We start from the raw sequence: 20,759 nt of genomic DNA, 5'->3' as shown, positions 1-20,759 counted from the left end.
GTATACGAGAGGAATTTCATCATACTCTTGATGTCTATTGAAACAAATCGAAAATGATATTCTAATTCATATCGTTTTACATTCCAACCATTTACAGAAAAATATTTTTTAAAATAAAATACTTTTAAAATGGCACTGATCTAGACATCTCTTGCAACCTGAAAAGGGGCCAATTCAGTCCAGGAGAATAAGTCACTTCCATATAGCATTCTCTTGGTCACCTCAATTTAAAAAATGGATCGACACAGCTATCTTCCTGCATTGGTATCTATCTATCCCCTAAATATCAGCCACTCTCATTTGTCTATTCAAAAGTAGGATTACAGCTTCTGTGTTTAAGTGTACTACATTGATACTACTCGTGTATAGACAAATTAACTGGACTACAATATCATCACAACAAGAAGGGTCTATCAGAGACTTGTTAAACTTTCTAATAATCCTAATAATAATAATAACTAATAAATATCAATAATAATAATAATAATAATAATAATAATAATAATAATAATAATATAATAAATAATAATAATAATAAAATAATGGAAAAATAAATCCACAGTTATATCTGGGTGCATATATTAAAAAATAAATCTTTACAGAGATTTATTTTACAATATAAGTATCCAAACATTTCTGTGGATATTTTTTCTCCCATTCAAGACTTATGCTACTATGAGTAATTTTTAAATAATAATAATAATAATAATAATATTATTATTATTATTATTATTATTATTGTAATAATAATAATAATAATAATAATATATATTAAAAGTGATTGCTGCCTCAGCTGCATTAATTTTATACAGGTTCTTCTCTATTTTTCTAATTATTGCTTTCTCATTGTTGCTTAAACTGGTGAGCAACGCACCGAAGGTTGACATACTCAATTAGGTCAAACGATTGGATTTATTGGTAAAAAATTTCAGTGGGGGTAGTCAAATTTTCGTGTTTATCCCGGAGAGTTTATTACAGATAGAATTGATGTTAAATTCGATTTCTTTTCTATTCTTTCGATTCTTTTCCGGACGTTTCGTCTGAATAAACCTCAGACATCCTCTTGGGCGGAGGTGGGGGCCGTCGTGCCGCTGCTTTTTCATTAGCCAATGAAAAGGCAGCGGGCACGACGCCCCCGCTGCGCCACCGTAATATAAGCAGCTGGACTCACCCTCTCACTTCAGTCCTTCGCCCACCTCCGCCCAAGAGGATGTCTGAGGTTTATTCAGACGAAACGTCCGAAAACGAATCGAAAGAATAGAAAAGAAATAGAATTTAACATCAATACTACCTGCAATAAGCTCTACGGATATGCCCGAAATTTGACTACCCCCACTGAAATTTTTTACCAATAAAATCCAATCGTTTGACCTAATTGAGATATGTCAACTTTCGGTGCGTTGCTCACCAGTTTAAGCAACAATGAGAAAGCAAGAATTAGAAAAATAGAAAAGAACCTGTATAAAATTAATGCAGCTGAGGCAGCAATCACTTTTAATAAAACATGTTTAAAAGAGGGTTTACTTCCAGCATACAATAATAATAATAATAATAATAATAATAATAATAATAATAATGGTATAAGTAATCTAATAACCTGAAAATAAAGGGAAAAAAGGATAAAGGATATGGGACCTAAAATGCCAGCTATAAAGGATATGGGATATGCCAGTGAAATTATCCCATAATCACAGGAACATAGGCACGATCCCAAGATCCCTGAAAAGGAATCTGGAAAAAACTAGAGGCTGCTGAAGTAGCTCCAGGACTCATGCAGAAGAGTGTGCTCCTAGAAAAGTGATGGACTCTTAAGGAGGCAGGATGCAACCCGGAACCCCACACTATAATAAATACCACCCAGTCGAATTGGAGACTTTGATAGACACCCCCCCCAAAAAAAAAATAATAATAATGGAGAAACAAACAGCAGTTTAATAATTTCCTGTAGATTACTGATATTATATATATATATATATATATATATATATATAATATAATTATATATATATAATAATAATAATTTTGTTCTGTACACCCCATCTTTGCAAAAAGTGTTTGGAGACTTATATAGTGAATGACTAAAAGACGAAAACGTAAATATTGCTATGGTCACAATTCCCAATCACAAATATTCCCTCCCAAGAACATAAATATTCCTACACATTTTAAAGTCTAGAATAAAACTGATTTAAATGAGAGAAAAATCGCTTAATAAAAATTTTCCATAACAAATTGTAAAGGAAAAATTATTAAAGAAATAAAGAATAAAAAAAATGTACCAATTTTTCGCCATGTCAGCTTTGTAACTTTTCATTGCAATAAGTTTTCTATCTTTTTGGTATTTTTCCTTAAATCTTTTGTTGTCCTCTGAGCAATTCACAGAAGTTTTTATCAACTTTCATATTTTTATTATTTCATTTTCACAATCAAACTCTTATTTTGACTGTGTGTGGCGTCGTCTAAATTAAATTACATGATTGCTTTACTAGATCCTGTCGTACAATGAAGGTTGTATATATATTTATATATATATATATATATATATATATATATATATATATATTATACTTAATATATATTATATATTATGTAAGTTATATTATATATATCATAATATATATATTATATATATACTATATATATACATATATATTATATATATATATTATTATCGTATATATATATATATATATATATAGTATATATATTATATATTTTGATCTATATATATATATATATATATACTATATATATATATATATATATATATATATATATTATATACATATATATATATATATATATATATGTTATATATATATATATATCTATTTTATACAATATATATATTATATAACATATCAGTTAAAACTATTAAGATATAAATAAATATATTAATAATATTATATAAATAATTTAATATTTTCGTTAAAAGCAATTGCTTTAGTGGCATCAATAAGTTTCTTGCAGGTATCTTCATACCGACGAAGTTTTTTCCGATTCTCGTTCGTCAATTTCTGGTGAAAAATACGCAGACTTCCTTCTTCCATTTATTGAATTTTGTCACGACAGCTGTTTCGCCTTATCCTTGGCATTACCAAGCGACTACTGATTTACAATCTGACCTTTCGGCCTATTTATTTCATCGTGTGGGAGGTATGACCTTGAGGTATGGGTACTGGTTAGTCTAGGGATTAACAGCTTAAGGGCGTTGTTTTGGATACAAGAACATAAGGACATATGTAGTGTGACAATAAGAGTGAAAGTTAAACAGTGGTTGAAATAAATATTCAAAATACAATGCCATGTGCTAGAGTTTCCTTAAATGTATGTTTAAAATTAAATATGTTACATGTTGGTTTTAGATAAAAATTACAAAATTACATACAGGAATGAAAATGAATATAGAAATCTAAATACAGGAATAAAAATATATGTATATATTTTATAGCATGCATAAAAGTACAAGACGATTAATATTGTTGTTTATACATAAATGTGTATGATTTAAATTTGAGTGAGTGAGCGTGTGTGTGTGTGTGTGTGTGTGTGTGTGTGTGTGTGTGTGTCCAAAAATGGTATACGTTGGTTAACGGCTGCTGATTCGTGTTGGAAACTTATATACTAAATGACTAAAGACGAAAGCCTAAATATTGCTATCTGTCACAATTCCCAATCACACACACACACACACACACATATACTACTATATATATATATATATATATATATATATATATATATATATATATATTAGAGTAAGTTATATATATATATATATATATAATATATATATATATATATATAGTTATATATATATATATAGTACATATATATATATATATATATATATATTATATATACACACACACACACACACACACTATATATATATATATATATATATATATATATATATATAGTATATATTTTATAGTAAGGTACTAATACATTTTAACACAAATCAAATTATATATACAATTTTAAAGTTTTTTCAGTATTAGTTTTAATGTTTTAGCTTGGTTGTTTTTGTTTGTTTTAAATTCAAGTTTTTTGTTTTTTTTAGACTTTTGTGAGTTTTTTAACTGAGTCCACTTTTTAATTTTTTATTCTTTGTATTTTACAGCCCTGATGATGAGACATGTCGTCTCGAAAATTTGGCCAATAAATTTACAATGCTACGATGGCTGTTTGCAATTTTATTCCTCCTGAATCTGCGGCGTTCTAATGCCCCAATCTTCCAGTATATATATATATATATATATAAATAAATATATATTATATATATATATATATATATATATATATATATATATATATTGAAACGTCTAATACACATGACAGTGGTACTTTATCTTATATCTAAAGTCGGCTCTTAACGAATCCAAATCGAAGACTTGAATGCATATAAATTTTTTTTCTGTTTAAAGATTAAAATCTATATATATATATATATATATATATATATATATATATATATATATATATTATATATATATATATGGCCAAACTAAGCATCTAACTCTCTATTAAACTCACTGCATACCTTTTGGCATGACTCGTATCATTTTGGTAAATCCTTCTGCTATAACAATAAGTCAACTTTAAATGTACAAAAAAAGAAAATTATGTCTTGCTTTTTCTGTTAATGAAAATATTAGATCATTCTTGCCACTACACAAATGTTACTTACAATCGAAAAAAGCACGTAGTACTCGGAAGGATGAGCACACATAAATAACACGAACTGAGAAAGTCAACAAATAGCAACTCATAAAGGCCAGGAATACTTATTTCTTATGATTATCACTGATGCGGGAAAAATCTTTCCTCTCATTTGCTGTAGGAGCATCTGCAGCTCTGATTGGTCGTTGCTCATGGTGACGTCATACAATCGCGAATGCCAGGAAGATTCGCAGCCAATAGGGGGAGAGCTCCCGGAATACGGCCGACCAATGAGAAATCGCCCTCTTGCTTTTGTGAACCAGCTTTCGGGTATAAATACTCCCTGATGTACCCCTGGTGCCAGTCACCTATACTTCAATGGCAGCGAGCGATTATCGACGCGCCGAATATATCTATAATAAATAAGTTGAGAAGGCGAAATGTTGACTCAACGGCATTACAGAGTGCCACTCTTTTCAACAAAGTTTGCCTCGAAGAAGATCTACTTCCAAGATATTATTATTATTATTATTATTATTATTATTATTATTATTATTATTGAACCAAAGAACCCCTGTATAGAGGCTATAATATAGAGAATTAAAAGCCTCAGTAGGGTTAAAAATATTCAAGCAGAGTTAAAAATGGCAAGGACTTCTTTCATATACTAACACGAAAAATCTCTCCTTACCATTTTTAACTGTAATAAATATTTTAAGCACTACTGTGGTTTTTAATACGCATTATTATTATTATTATTATTATTATTATTATTATTATTATTATTGTTATTATTTTTTTTTTGTCTTTTCTTTTTTTCTTCTTTTTTTTTTTTTTTTGGCTCTATCACAGTCCTCTAATCCGACTGGGTGGTGGTATTTATAGTGTCGGGTTCCGGGTTGCATCCTGCCTCCTTAGGAGTCCATCACTTTTCTTAGTATGTGCGCCGTTTCTAGGATCACACTCTTCATGAGTCCTGGAGCTACTTCAGCCTCTAGTTTTTCCAGATTCCTTTTCAGGGAATTTGGGATCGTGCCTAGTGTTCCTATGATTATGGGTACAATTTCCACTGGCATATCCCATATCCTTCTTATTTCTATTTTCAGGTCTTGATACATATCACTTTTTTTCCTATCTTTCTCTTCAACTCTGGTGTCCCATGGTATTGCGACATCAATGAGTGATACTTTCTTCTTGACTTTGTCAATCAACGTCACGTCTGGTCTATTTGCACGTATCACTTATCTGTTCTGATACCATAGTCCCAGAGGATCTTTGCCTGGCTATTTTCCTATCACTACTTCAGGTTGGTGCTCGTACCACTTATTAGTGCAACGTAGCTGGTGTTATTATTATTATTATCAAAGCATCAAACAGACAATTACCGGGCGGTACGACATATAGCAAGACCGATCCTGAAAACAGGGTAAAATAATATATATCTCTCTCCAGTTACGCCGAAAATACCAGCAAGGCCCCAACAGACCCTGGGCTCGTTTTCCCCAATGACAGCTCGACACTTTCCATATTGTTAGGATTATCTCTCTGGGTTGCTGGAGAGTCCAAGGTTCCAATTGACTTCGCTCGCGTTCTTGGTTTTCATTCCCTGTTTAGTCTTCAGGGGATCCGCTTTGGTACTTTTGTGAGATGCTGCAAAATTTATTTTGTTTTCACGTACGATTGTTTTTATTTTTTCCTCCCGTCTGGTTTCCATCTATCCGAGAGGATTTTTAAGGTGTTTTAATCCTTTTTTAAAGACATTTTTTTCATATCCTTCTTCATTCCTCGTTTCATTGACGTTATTTTAAAATTCAGTTTTATGGTATATTTTGTTTCTAATCTATGACTGTAAATTTTTTCCTTATCTTTTCTTAGTTTTTGCTACTCTCTGCATCTTTAACTAACTCCGCGGATCTTATAAATTTAGCGATATCTGACTAAGCGGTCATAGACTTTGATGAGAATCTCTACAGGAAATTTTTTTCGTTTTGAAATAGAACAGGGACGCGCGCACACACATACACATGCATGCACACACACACACACACACACACACATATATATATATATAATATATATAATATATATATATATATATATATACATATATATATAAGTCTATCACATTACCGTGATTCATCTACATATATCGAAATACAAATGGTCCTTTAATATCTAATTCGCTCTACCTCGGAATTAATATATTTTCATATTTGTTTAACCGAGGGGTTTAATTTATTAAGCGATAATAGAAATTGGCGATCGACAGGCGCGAAACCATCGACCTCTCAATTCCAGGACTGGCAGTGAAGCCCCAGACCACCCCGCCGTCGGCTTCACTTGCCAATCCTGGAATTGAGCGGTCGATGGGTTCGCGCCTGTCGATCGCCAATTCTATTATCGCTTAATAAATTCCCCTCGGTTAAACAAATATCTAAATATATTAATTCGCGAGGTTAGAGCGAATTAGATATTAAAGGACATTTGTAGTTATATAATATATATATATATATATATATATATATATATATATATATTTGTGTGTTCACTTTTGTTGAGGAGCGTTCAAAGAATATATATATATATTATATATATATATATATATATATATATATATATATATATATATATATATATATTATATATCTATATGTGTATATATATATATATATAGTATAGTATATAGTATATATATATATAGTATATATATATATATATATATATATATATATATATATATATATATATATATATATATATATATATATATATATATTATAGAGAGAGAGAGAGAGAGAAGAGAGATTAGAGAGAGAGAGAGAGAGAGAGAGAGAGAGAGACATAACATATGGAAATATTACTGAATAACATTAGACAACCGGGCATAAATTATACATCATTAACCAACAGACACTAGCCTTTGAATTTCCACATCTTATTACGTATATATATAATTTTCGAAGCACAATCCACAAAGTAACCCTGGATATTAAGCAGTAATGACATATGTCCTCTATTTTAATGTTTACATTTTGCTTTTCTCATGGCAACGGATATTGTGTCAAGTAACCGGAACGTATTATCTACACCGGAAGGAAGTAAGCAAAAAAAAAAACAAAAAAAAAAAACAAAACAAACATGAAAAATGACTTACTAAAAATATTCAAATATATGTAATATACAAATACATACAATATATATGACTGACAATAAAATATATACTGATTAAATAACTTAACGCTTGATAGCATTAAACCTATAACACTTAAAAGTGGAAAAAGGCAATAAATATATAAAATATACAAGAGTGACCTGCGTCTTTCATTTCAAAACAGGCTGGTGAACGCTGATGACTTCTATAAGACGAAAATGTCAAAGCATAAAAGAAGTTAAGAAATACCGGATTTATTTCCGTGTCCTAAGTGACGCTGATAGGACCCAGATTGTCCCAAAACTTAGAGAGACCAAAGGTCGCAAGGTCTGGGTCCATCAAAAATAGGACTCTACAGCCAAAAGCCAAAGAGGCTAATTTAACTAGCATTTATAACGATTGTTTGCTAGGATTAGGACAAATTGTAATTTGAAGAACAAAAACAGGCAGGAAGAACATTCACGGAAACTAAGATCGTTATAGATTCACGATTAAAATATCTGCCAAAAAAATTGGATGAGATATATTTGCCTTTCAATATATAGATACAACTGCATTATTGCTCTCTAAAATATACATTTCCTTAAAGAACTTAGGATTTGACAAACGTCGGATACGTATAGCAAAAATTTCCTGAGTCTTGTGGAACTAAGAATCGGAGAGAGAGAGAGAGAGAGAGAGAGAGAGAGAATGCTCATTTCTTTCCTGATTCCATTCATAAAACATCACAACTTTTTACGAACTGAAATTAAAAAACGAATCGAGAACAAGAAACAGGATTACATATACCGAAAACAGCAAAAAACATAAATAAATAAATAAATAAATGAAATAAATAAAAAAAAAATTAAACAAATAAAAGGAAATAAATAAATCAAATCAAATAAATACATAAATAAACAAATCAATAAAAACCAACAGAGACCACCCAGTTCTTAGCCGCCCCACCCCACCCCCCTCCCGGTCTCCTCCCAAAATTCCGGGAAAGCTCGAATGTGTTGAGAAATTTGTATACCGATTCGAAGTTGTAAAAATAAATAAAAAATAAATAAAATAAATAAATAAATAAAAAAATCGCGTCCCAGGCGAGAATAAAGGATTTCGAGGATCCTCTTGTCAGGAGAATAATTTAGGGTAATTCTCCTGCCAAACCACAGAAGAAGAAGAAGAAGATGAAGAAGAAGAAGAGGAAGAAGAAGAAGAAGAAGATGAGGAAAGAAGAAGAGCAAGCGGAGGAAGGAGGAAGAAGAAGAAGAAGAAGAAGGAAGGAAGAAGAAGCCGAGGAGGTAAAGGTTGCCAACTGGTAAATGCATGGACAAAAGACAAGAACAGGAACTGGCAGACGGGACTATATAAAAAAGCGTGTTATTTACCGAGTTGACTATTCAGGGCTAACAGGACGGTTTTATAAACTAAATGCCGAATAATTATATATATATTATTATCTATATATAAATATATATATATATATATATATATATATATATATATATATATATATATATATATTCTTTTTTATCACATCACCCCTACCAATCCTTTTATCACTTATAATTCCACTTAGGTAATTATTCCCATTCAGGGATATTCCCGAAGTTAGGTCAACTGGATATTAAACGACATTAGGAGCTTTATATATATATATATCTATATATATAATATATATATATAGATATATATATATATATATATACAGAAATAAATTTCTGCCTCGCATCGGGAACGAACCCCGATCTAACGAGTGACGGGCGAAGACGGTAGGTAGGTTCATAAAAGAGCTGGAACCTAAGTGAATGTAGGGATGTAGGGGTGTAGGGTAAAATTCACTGACATGTAGAGATAGCCCCAGAATAATTTGCTATCTTAACGCGTATTGCTAAGAGCTGGGAAAAGGTTGGGCATCAACTGTTAACCGTGAGGACGAATGAACTACAAATGAGATAACATTTCACACTTAAAACTAACAACTGGATTAAGGTACACTCACGTAGTCGCCAGCAAATAATGCATTTCGCATATTATAATAATAACCTACCTGTGTAGAATGTTTATTTTCCTTACCTTTGTACAAAATACGAATTTTTACAAATAAAAACGGTGCAATTACTCAAGATGAACTATAAAACGTAACGTTTATTTTCCTTATCCTTTTACTAATTATGAATTTTTACAAGTAAAATCAATGAAATCACTCAAGATGAAGTATAAAACAATTAATTCTTAAGGTATCGCACAGCCTAGCCAAGGCTACTCTCCCAAGCTTACCAAATCACCAACCTATATATATATATATATATATATTATATATATATATATATATATATATATATATGTATATACACATTATAATGTATATATATATATATATATATATATATATATATATATATATATATATTAATTCTGTACGTACCTTCTCCCACAGAGGATTTAAGCTGTTCCTGTTGAAGCTTTCACAGTCAATCTTGTCTGCAAGACGAAAATATATTTAGAATTAGAATATAGCAATAAATGACAAATGATTTTATATGGTATATCCATGACCGCAAAATCAAAATATATACTCATAATATTATTACAAACTCAAATCATTATTATATAGTTAAGATAAAAATCACCAGTCTCTAAATTCAAGGATATACGGGCTTAATGTTCTTGTTTTTTGGGGGGCGGGGGCAAAATTAAGAAAAATGGATAGCATTATCTTCACTCCTACACACACACACACACACACACACACACACACACACACACTACAGAAGTGTCATCATCTGCTAACATGAATTCAGTCCAAAATATCATCTATGCCTCTTAACCAATTCATGAGTTGAGTTGAATATAGAATTTAGGCCAAATGCCAAGCACTGGGACCTATGAAGTCTTTCAGCGCTGAAATGGAAATTGACAGTAAAAGGTTTGAAAGGTGTAACAGGAGGAAAACCGCAAAGCAGTTGCACTATGAATCAAGTGTTAGGAGAGGGGCCCAATTTTGCAATACCAGAGCATGAATCAACGGAAATTTGCATATCATCCTATCCAATATATATCAATTTCTCCAAAAACTTCCACCTGAAGACTGACCTTCTTGGTTGTCAGCTTAGGCCAAAGTAGCTTGAAAACACTTTAGAGGGCTAGCAATAACAATCCCACTTACCGTCCAGATATTCTAATGACACTACCTTAGTGATATAGACAAGACGCAAACTTCCGTTGATTCAGGCTCTGATGGTGCTGCAAATTTGGGCAATTTTCTGCTAATTACAGAGTTGGATCTTCATGAAATGATCAGAGGGACAGATAAAATTTTGAACTGAACTCATGTATAAGTTATATCCCTCCGAGGGGATGAGGGATATAAAATGTACCTCTTCGAGGTATGTTGGTAGCCAACATACCTCTCTCTCTCTCAACTTCTCTCTCTTCCTCATACAACCAACCGACCTCTGTGCAACTCACATATCACAATCACCAAAGGTCGTTAAATAAATACTAACAAAATAAAAAAAAATCACAGTACTTATTAGTAAGGAACAAAATGAACTAAATAAATCAAATTCTCAAAGAATTACCAACAGGACCTTATTGAAACTGGATGGTATCAAGCGGAGATAATTATTCCAAAAAAAGTTACAAGTCTTCCTAGACTAACAGTCCTCATTGTCAATAATGAGGACTTTAAGTCCAGGAAAGCCTGTAATTTTTTTTTCGAATAAACATCTCCGATTGATACCATCCAGTTTCAATGAGGTTCTGTTAGTAATTGTATTCATGCACAGAACAATTATGGAAGTGATAAAGTTAATATATATAATATATATATATATATATATATATATATATACTACATACATAATATATATATATGCTATACACACACACACACACACACACACACACACACATCTATATATATATATATATATATATATATATATATATATATATATATATATATATATATATATATATACCACGTACACACACACAAAATATTAAATCATGTTATTACATAGTTATGAAATGACAGTGATATTCAACATGATTACATTTTCCTCCCGAAGCTATTTCTGCTGTCAAATATATAATTTAACCGATGAAAAGTTATTATAGAAAGCAAAAGTTATCCCCCCCATCCCCGCCGCTAAAAAAAAAAAAAAAAAAAAAAAAAAAAAACGTAAGTGAAGTAGACCCTACACCAGCATTGAATTCTAATTAACAATTATAGTCGCTGTTCACTTGATCATTACTAATTAAAAATGATTGATTGAAATATGACTATTAGCAACGTGCCAGCTTATCATGATTATAAATGGTCCGATGATCAAGATAATCATGATGATTACCTTTTAATTTGATGAACCCGACATCGAACAAAGAAACTTTTGATAAGTTATTTTCAGCATTTTGAAAAATATAAACGAATGACACATTTTAATGATAATGGGTTAATATAGAGAATATTAAGTGTTTTTGATAATAAACCATGAATTAAGTTTGAGAACCACGAAGACGTATTATCTATTCTCATTATTTCATTAGATGAAAACTATTCATATTTTTTTTTTGCTCTATCACAGTCCTCCAATTCGAACTGGGTGGTATTTATAGTGTGGGGTTCCGGGTTGCATCCTGCCCTCCTTAGGAGTCCATCACTTTTCTTACTATGTGTGCCGTTTCTAGGATCACACTCTTCTGCACGAGGCCCGAGCTACTTCAGCCTCAAGTTTTTTCTAGATTCCTTTTCAGGGATCTTGGGATCGTGCCTAGTGCTCCTATGATTATTTGTACGATTTCCACTGGCATATCCCATATCCTTCTTATTTCTATTTTCAGATCTTGATACTTATCCATTTTTTCCCTCTCTTTCTCTTCAACTCTGGTGTCCCATGGTATTGCGACATCAATGAGTGATACTTTCTTCTTGACTTTGTCAATCAACGTCACGTCTGGTCTGTTTGCACGTATCACCCTATCCGTCCTGATACCATATCCCAGAGGATCTTTGCCTGATCGTTTTCTATCACTCCCTCAGGTTGGTGCTCGTACCACTTATTACTGCAAGGTAGCTGATGTTTCTTGCAAACAGGCTCCAGTGGAGGGCTTTTGCCACTGAATTATGCCTCTTTTTGTACTGGTTCTGTGCAAGTGCCGGGCATTCGCTTGCTATGTGGTTTATGTTTCATTTTTCGTATTGCCACCTTGCCATAACATATGGGATAGGATGTTAGTTTCCAATCTATCGTTTCTTTGAAATATATCTGGTTCATAGGGCCTGATCTTGTGTCGACTGTTGTTATCATTCCTTCAGTTGTTCCATCTTTCTTAGCTCTCCCCCTCAGTGAGCCCATTGCCATGTGTCATCATGGATCCAGTTCCTTTAGTCTGTCTGCATGTATTAGTACCGATTGCATTGGTTTCGTTGTGCCAGTCCTCTGTTCTGTCTGTCATTCTCCTGTTCTGTTATATTTCTGGGAGTTCTTCGTCTACTTTTATTAGTTCCTTCTTCCCCATGACACTCTTTAATAGGCCACCTGTCTTCATGGTTTTCAGATATTGCCCCAGTGCTCTGTTTCGTTGTTGACGCAGTCCTCTATACTTAGTAGTCCTCTCCCTCCTTCCTTTCGTGTTGATGGTCTAGTCTGGTCCGTATTTTGCTCTTGGGGTGTAGTGCTTTTGGTGTATTGTTCAATATGTTTCCCGTTTTCCGTTTTTGAAGCTCTATGCTGCGGAGTTTCTGCCTTCTTCGGTCCATTCCACTATTCCTGCGCCCTGTATCTGATTTATGGCTGGCTGCCCATGTGTTTATGGGCTTTTAATCCATATTTCCGGCGTTGAAGTTTTTAGTTTTTGACTTGAGTATCGCCCTTGAGTCTCTGCATTATTATTCTTTCCTGATCGTTGTCCTTCATCTTCTTGGATGTTTTATATTCCCCTCCATTCCATTATTCCCAGGTATTTGTTATCCTGTCTCAATCTGTGTTTTGATGTTGCTCCCATCTGGTAGCTTTATCCCTCAGTTTCTCGTTAACTTGCCTTTTTGTTATGTTGACCTAAGGCGCATTTTTGGTCTATTCCAAACTCCATCCCTGATGTCCCAGATAACAATCCTTACAGTCTGGATTAGGGTACCATATTTCCTTGATTGCTCTTAAGATTTAGAGCTTGATGTCGTCCATGAACACTCAGATGGTTGATTTCTGTTGCCATTTTTTGTTTCTTGAGTTGGTACCCGGCATCCCATCTTCTGTAGTACTTTGTCATGGGGAATCATGGCTACTACGAAGAGTTTAGTAGGGTACAGTGAGTCGCCCTGGAAGATCCCTCTCCGGATATTAACCTCTGCTAAGTCTTATTCCAGAGCTTCGTGTAAGGTATTGTATTCCAGTTGCGCATTGTATTTTTGAGGAAGCTGATGGTGTTTTTACCTCTGCCCCATTATTTTATGTTCAGGCATTCTAGTTAGCCATTTGTTGTGTGTGGTATCATGTCGAAAGGCTTTCTTATAGTCTATCCATTGCCTATGCTTAGGTTGTTTTCCTTCTCCATACTGTTCGTTCATTACCATTTTGTGTCTATCAGGAGCTGGTCTTTTGGTGCCCCTAACAACTTCCTCTCCTTTATTTTTACCACTTCCTCTCCTTAATTTCCTTCGTTCTTCCTTTTCTTCTTCTTTATTATTTTATTTTGATTCTTAGTTCTTATTAGTAGTTATTGTTATTAGTTATTTTTTTTTTATTTTATTTTTTTTTTTTTTTTACTCTATCACAGTCCCCCTCCCAAGTTCGGACTGGGTGGTATTTAATAGTGGGGGGTTCGGGTTCCGGGTTTTGCAATCCTGGCTTCCTTCCTTAGGCGTCCATCACTTTCTTCTACTATGTGGTGCCGTTTCATAGGATCACCACTCTTCTGCATAGGATCCTGGAGCTAGCTACTTCAGCCTCTAGTTTTTCTAAGATTCCTTTTTTCAGAGATCTTGGGATCAGTTGGCCTAGGTGCTCCTATGATTATGGGTTACGATTTCCACTGGCATCCCTCCCTTTCCAATCCCATATCTTATTTATTGTCTATTTTCAAGATCTTGATACTTATCCATTTTTTCCCCGCTCTTTCTTTTTTTCTTGCAACTTCTGGTTGTCCCATCGGTTTATTGCTGACATCAATGAGTGATAACTTTCCTTCTTGACTTTGTCAATCAACGTCAACGTACCCGGTCTGTTTGCACGTATCACCCTATCCGTTCTGATTGACCATAGTCCCAGAGGATCTTTGGCCATGCGATCGTTTTCTATCACTCCCTCAGGTTGGTGTGCGTACCATTCTATTCACTGCAAGGTAGCTGATTTGTTCTTGCACAGGCTTCCAGTGGAGGGCTTTTCTTTGCCCACTGAAATCATGCCTCTTTTTTGTATGGTTCTGTGGCAAGTGCCGAAGCATTTCGCTTGCTATGTGGTTTATGGTTTCATTTTTCGTTATTGCACTTCCTACATATGGGAAGATGATTGTTTTTTCGTCTATCGTTCTTTGAACATATCTGGTTCCTAGGGCCTGATCTTGTGCCGCTGCTTGTTATCAATTACCTTCAGTTTCCTTCGTTTAGCTTCTCCCCTCTGTAGCCATTTGCCAATTGTTCATTCGCTGGCCGCTAGGTTTTTCTTAGTCTGTCTTCAATGGTAATTGTCCGGGCATTGCAGTTTGGTTTGTTGGCCAGTCCTTTGTTCTGTTCTGTCTTTGTCCGTTTTCCTGTCTCTGTATATTTGGTGGGTTCTTGTCTACTTTTATTTAAGTTCCTTCTTCCCATGAACACTCTTTAGCCAACTTGTCTTCACTGGTTTTCAAGATATTTGGCCCCAGTGGACTCTCGTTCTCAATCGGTTTTTTTGACGCAGTTCCTTCTATACTTAGTAGTCCTCCCCTCCCTTCCTTTCCGTTGTTAGTTGTTATGTAAAGTCTGTCCGTATTTGCTCTTGGGTGTAGTGCCTTTGTGGTCATTGGTCATATGTTTCCCTCGTTTTGTCTGATGTCTATGCTCGGGAAGTTCTGCCTTCGTCCCATTTCCACTATTCCTGGCGCTGTCTCTGATTGACTGGCACTGCCCATGTGTGTTTATGGCTTTTATATATTTCCTTCGTTGAGTTTTGACTGAGGTATCGCCTTGGAGTCTCTTGCCATATCATTCTTCCTGCATCGTTGTCCTTCATCTCCTGGTGTTTTATAATCCCCTCCATTCCATTATTCTCAGGTATTTGTATACCTTGTCTCATCTATGTGTTTGAGTTGTTGCTACCCATCTGGTATGCTTTATCCCAATTCAGTTTCTCGTTACTTTGCCTTTTTGTATATGTTGACCTAAGGCGCATTTTCTATTCCAAACTCCATCCTCTGATGTCCCCAGAATTACCAATCCGTATCCCCCCCAGTTCTGAATTAGGGTATTTTCCTTATTTCCTTGATGCTCTTACCATACAGCTTGATGTCTGTCCAATAATGGAACATTCACGGATGGTTTATTGCTGTTGCCTCTTTTTCTTGAGTTGGTTAACCGGCCATCCATATCTTCTGGTAGTAACTTTTGTCATGGGGAATCATGGCTACTACGAAGAGGTAGTAGGGGTGGGGACAGTGAGGTCGCCCTGGAAGGATCCCTCTCCTGATAAATTAACCTCTGCTCGTCTTATTGAGAGCCTTGTAAGTATAGTTATTCCAGTTGCGCATTGTATTTTTTGAGGGAAGCTGATGGGTTTTGTTTTCCTCTGCCCCATAATTTATTTCAAGGCATTCTATTAGCCAATGTGGTGGTGGTTTATCATGTCGAAGGCTTTTCTTATAGTCTATCCATGCCATGCTTAGGTTGGTTTTACCTTTCCGCATTACTGTTCTTCATTACCATTTTGTTCTATCAGGAGCTTGGTTCTTTTGCTGCCCCTACACTTCCTTCTGCAGCCTTTCTGTTGGTGGGGGCGGGTATGGTGTTTGTCTCCCTCTAGGGGTAGTTATATAGCCCGTTTTCACCGATGATACCCTGTTAGTAACCTTCCCCAACATTATTATTAGTTATTATTATTATTGAATACAATAAGCTGTTTCAACGCCAAAAACGAGGGACTCCATCAAATAAATGGACACCAGGAAAGAACGAACCGAAACTAAAACCAACCAGAGTGGGAGCTATAAAGATATTTTATAAAAATACAAAATCATATGCACCACAAATTATTGTGGAAGACGAAAAGGCTTATAACGGAAAAATTAATCAGCGAAAATGTCTCCCCCATACGACAGAAAAAAGTGATAAAATTAGCCTCATAATTTATTACAAAAACATGAAAACCAAGCCAGCTTGCTTCTTAAAAACAACCCAGCGCCTCCAGAAAACGTCTTTGAAGAGAAGGGGTGGGTCATCTACGAATTTCACATGCTTCGGGTGGCTTTGGATGCCGACAGTTCTTATATCGGGATGACCACCACCAGACTCCTCCAAGCGACTTTCCTGCCAGCCTTCAAGAAGGGGCCACTTTTCAATCACTACAGGGAACAACCATAAATAGGAGACCAGAAAGAAAGAGCTGAACTTTATAAACGTAACATAAAAATTATTGACCAACGCACCATGACCGGAAACGCCTAACGTTACCTTGAAGCAATACATAATTAGGAGAGAAAAAGGACGACTATCAAACCACGTTTAAAAGAAACAGAATTTTCTTTCCTACCATCATAAGAAGAAATAACACAAGAAACCATCCGACTCCACGTTATACCGACCACGAGAGATGAGAGGAGAGATCGAGGGGGGTGGGAAGAGACCAGAGAGAGAGAGGGAGAGGAGAAAGAGAGAGCGATAGAGAAAGAGGAGAGAGAGGAACAAGCAGAGAGAGAAAGAGAAAGAGGAGCGAGAGGAACAAGCAGAGAGAGTGAAAGAGGATCGAATAAGAATAACGCGAACTAGAAAAGAGACCCTTACCTTACAGACCTTAACATCTTGTTCGGGTTGCCCCCAGGTCCCTCAGTGTGATGGCACCTCTAATGTCTACCCGAGGAGTTGCTAGTACATCTTCCGGTATATTTTGCATTCTTCCAAATCCTTGGATGGTCTGGGATGCCTAGTTTGTTAGAATTGGGTCGAGCCTTCTTCTTAAAACAACATCTCGCTCACTCCTGATATATTCCTTTCAGACTGAGCTGGCAACGGCAATTGAATAGACGCTGCACTGATCGTATGGCTGGTGCGTTAGTGGGATTAATGTCCTGTGTGCTTTCCTTGATTTTTCCATGGTTTATTTTTATTTTTGGGCACTATTAATCTACCTCTGGCTTGCTCTTTCTGATATTTTTTAGTTCCATGATATTTTTATGCTATTCCTTTCTATATGTTTCATGCCTGAATTTATCATGGTAGCGTTCTCTTCTCCTTTCCAGACTTATATAATTTTAAGAAATTGTAGTCTTTCCCAGTAGTCTAGGTCCTTAACTTCTTCTATTCTAGCTGGTAAAATAAAGGACCTTTGTACACTCTATATTTGTGCCAATATCCTTTTGATAGGGTGGGTTGGTCCAATATCATATTGCATATTCAAGGGTAGACTACGAAACCATTTATGTTTTATCAAAGCATAATCATGTTGTTCAGCTTTTCTTGTTTTGGAAGTGCCCGTAACAAACATTCCCATTTTTGCTTTACATTTTGCCAACAGAAGTTGCTATTGTGATCATTGCATAACATGTGCCTATTCCATCATCAACACCAAGGTCTTTAACTGCTTCCATTATTTGTGATGGTATCATTATTAGGTCCCTTAATATGTATATAGCTTTGTCTTTCTCTGTCTCCATTAATTTATTGATTTCAAATTTTACAGAGTTAAATACCATTGTATTACCTCTGCCCAATCAATATACTTTGTTAAGGTCTCTTTGATAGAGCGCTTCCTATCTTCATCACAAAGTAATTTCTCTACTTATTCTTGTTGTCATCTGCCGAAAAAACTACTCACTACCGAATCCGTAACAATTCAGTTATTGTCTATGGTCTTCAATCATAATAAACCAAACAGTAATTGCAGCTAACAAGCGTACCTTGCGGCACAACCGGATATTGTACCTTGGCTTTCATCCGGATTTCGTCGTCGTTTGCAAAAATAACTATCTGTTTTTGTCTGTTGTGTAAAAATTCTTTTAACCATCTCCTACCTTTATCCACGATATTGGTTTTTGTTTTCTAATTTTTCTTCGCTCAATATATTATGGTTCTACTTTATCAAAATCTTTGCCAAAGTCTAAATAAACCAACATTCTGTTTCATTTCCCGCTTTTTCATATTTTTGAAAATATGTTTTCACGGTGGACTAAACAGGGTTTGGGTTTGTGACTTTTTCCGGGTACGAAAAACCATGGTTGTCCTTTCTATTAAACAAAATTATTTTTTATTAAATGTTTGTCATAATAATTTTTCTTCATTACCCTTTCATAAAACACTTTCATTATATCTGTGATGTTAGACTCCACAGGCCTATAATTACTTGCCTCTAGGTCGTTGAATTCCACTTTTGTTGAAAGTAGGGGGTAATATAAGCGTAATTTGTAGCTCAATACATATATCTTGCCTGTATCTACACTTTGTCTTAATAATATTGCAAAGTGGCTTTCCGCGATAGAATGAAACTACTTTCTTAACAAAATAGCAGGAATTCCATCAGCCTGCAGCAGCCCTCCATTTTTTAATTTTCATTAATTAGACCTGCACCAATATCAGCTTCATTAAATATCTATGCAGCTAAAATATTCCACTATTTTGTAATCCACTTACTTCTATATCTAATTATCTTCCATTATCTATTTTCTAGGGGCGTGAATTCTCTCTTATATTCGTTCTCGTTCCTGCTCAGTATGTTGCAAATTTCCTTTTTTTCAATTCGTTGAATCTCCCATTCAATTCCTCAGAGGGGCCTATTTCTATTCTTCCTTTTTTCTTAATCTTCTTCGCAATATGAGGGAGAAGAGGGGAATTTGCAGAGGAGAAGAAAAGAAAGAAAAACTGAGAGACAGAGAAAGAGAGGAAGAAGCGAGGAGAGAAACGAGCGGAAGATGTGTCATCTACGATACAGAAGGCAGCAGTACCTGCCGCCCAAGAGGTAGTACCCCAACCAACACCCAACCCACGATAAAACTCCGGCAACCCACCCCCCCCCCCCCACCCCCCCCCCCCCCCCCCCCCCCCCCCCACCCCACACCCCCATCCTAAACTCCGGTCCCACCCCCCCCCAGCTTCCCCACACCCCCTTCCAGCTTCGCAGGTCTCATCTGCCTCTCAGGGAAAGAATTCGTTACCAATCCCAACGGACCAATTAAAATCCCTGCTCATCGACCCGCCCACCCCTCCGATTGTACCCCCCCAACGGGGGGGGGGGGGGGGGGAAAAAAAACCTTGCATGTTATCAAATACTTGTAAAACGTTATCTTAATTCAACTTTTCTACCCGTTATACTCTCATAGATGACTGCCTGTGCGCTGTCGAAACGCTTTAGAGGAATAAACCTCTTAAGGACAAATGAAAATCTTTTACATTGTCCTTAGGAAACTTTAATACACCAGCTACATGGCTGACGAGGGAAGAAGATCATAAGAAGAATTGAGAAGATTCTATATAAAGTTAAATGCCCCGTTGAAAAAAGCTATTGTATTCAATGCTACTGCCCTCAGCGAATGGCCTCCTTCCTTATTATTATTATTATTATTAGTATTATTATATTATTAATTATTATTTCCAGTAGATAAAAACCTCTATTCACAAGGAACAAAGCCCACCAAAACGGGACCACTGACTTGTAGATTAAGGTCCAGGTTCCAAAAAATAATATGTTGGATTCCAACCTCCCATCGCTAAAGACCCCATTCACTGCAAAACAGTAACTGGATCATGAATACCGAGCCAAGTGATTTTGTTTCA

This window comes from Macrobrachium nipponense, chromosome 3, assembly GCF_015104395.2.
Source record: "Macrobrachium nipponense isolate FS-2020 chromosome 3, ASM1510439v2, whole genome shotgun sequence".
Taxonomy (NCBI): domain Eukaryota; kingdom Metazoa; phylum Arthropoda; class Malacostraca; order Decapoda; family Palaemonidae; genus Macrobrachium; species Macrobrachium nipponense.
This window is presented reverse-complemented; position numbering follows the sequence as displayed.